Below are 1666 nucleotides of genomic sequence, written 5' to 3'. Positions count from 1 at the left end.
AGATTAGCCACTTTAGAAATGACTGCGGGTTGAATTCTAAAAACCACAGGGATGTTATTGCAAAAATGCCGTGACGGTGAGCTGGCTGGTTGAACCATCACGACGACGGCAAATCCCCCTTTAATAATAGAGATTAGTAGCTGAATTTGTGATTTTTTTTTCATTTTGAATGTTATAGGTAGGCGAAAAGACATTCTGTTGTACTCCCTCCGTTCCTAAATATAAGACCTTTTAGAGATTACACTATGAACTACATACGGATGTACATATACATGTTTTAGAGTGTAGATTCACACATTTTGCTTCGTATGTAGTCTACTAGTGAAATCTCTAAAAGGTCTTATATTTAGGAACGGAGGGAGTATAAGCTGTCTATATCGCTATCTAAAGATGACATGAAAAGTTGCTATAGACGGATGTTATAAATATCAGCGCCAAAATATACATGATAACATATATGCAAATAGTATGATAATTTATGCAGAATGAAGTCGATAACTTAAATACAAACACCGCGGTAACATTTGACCAAGGAAGAAAGAATTGTCGAAAACATATCTTGATACGAAGCATCCCTCGATCATCCCCATGGGCACACCTCAAACTACAAGTGGTCCCATGACAAGAGCTCGCGCAGGTGCCATTGAAGTTGAGTTGACATATTTCCTTAATGACTATTTCTTTGATACAAATGAAACGTGAGTGGTACCTCAAGTGGAGATTGTGTGCATACTCAGGTACCAGGGTCAACATCTCCAAGACACTACGGAAATGGACTCGAAGACGAACGAGTGAGATAACCCAAGCAAGGAGAAGTCCACAGGAGCCGAGAACTTCCGGTGCCCGGACCTCCCCCCCCCTCAGCCTCTGCAAATGCAGCCTCGACAACTTTCGGCCTAGTCCGGAACAAGCCCAGAACCTGCCCAAAACTTCCGCCCCCTGACGTCCGGCCAGCCCGGAACTTCCGGCCACGCTCAACCTCGGCGCCTCGACTAGCGACATCTATCGGGAAAGCCCGGAACTTCCGGCCTGCCTGCCCGCATACACTCAGGCCCGAGTGCCCATGTACCCCTCCGGCCTCCATTTCCGACTTAGACTATAAATACTCTTCTCCTACCTTCGTTTTAGGGTTAGCTAATGTTTAGACAACCATTTCTTGAGCTTAGCTCCATCTACTATCCTCCTCCCATGGAGATGTCCTCCATGTGGGAAGATCCATAGTGATGCCAAGGCCCCTAATCTAGGGAAGATCCCCTTGCGAATACAAGGCCCCTCTCGTAGGGAAGACTATCGTTACGTGTATCCTTTTGTTGACTTTGGATTGTGTATCCCCATGTGTTTGTGTGGATCTAGTGGATGTGTGATTTGAGGATTGTTCTTGAGTTCTTGTGTTTCTCCTGATTTTCCTCTCTTCCCCCCTCCAAGTGTGAAAATATCGACCTCCGCGGGTGTGCCCCGTATCATATTGGTATCATGAGCCACGTTGATTCACACCTTGGAGTCTCATCCCCTAGTTTCTAGCCAATTATTGTTTGATTTGACCTAAATTCGAAAATTCCCCACAAAAATAGCCATACCAAAATTTCTTGAATTCGTTGGATTTGAAGAGATTTTTTTGATTTGGATCCGTGGATTTCGTTGTGGACAAGTGGATCTAGCTTTCCAT

At 44.5% G+C, this 1666-nt stretch overlaps 1 long non-coding RNA gene across 1 annotated transcript; it reads left to right on the top strand.

Moving 5' to 3' along the window:
* The first annotated feature begins 294 nt into the window (after window positions 1-294).
* LOC123443617 lies at window positions 295-1382 on the top strand. Its single transcript, XR_006630749.1, has 2 exons — window positions 295-648; window positions 738-1382. It is a non-coding gene; the product is annotated as an uncharacterized LOC123443617 (long non-coding RNA).
* Window positions 1383-1666: the final 284 nt, after the last annotated feature.

The sequence above is a fragment of the Hordeum vulgare genome, chromosome 3H, assembly GCF_904849725.1.
Source record: "Hordeum vulgare subsp. vulgare chromosome 3H, MorexV3_pseudomolecules_assembly, whole genome shotgun sequence".
In the NCBI taxonomy this organism is placed as follows: Eukaryota; Viridiplantae; Streptophyta; class Magnoliopsida; order Poales; family Poaceae; genus Hordeum; species Hordeum vulgare.
The sequence above is the reverse complement of the archived record's forward strand: the minus strand, read 5'-3'. Positions and strand labels throughout refer to the sequence as shown.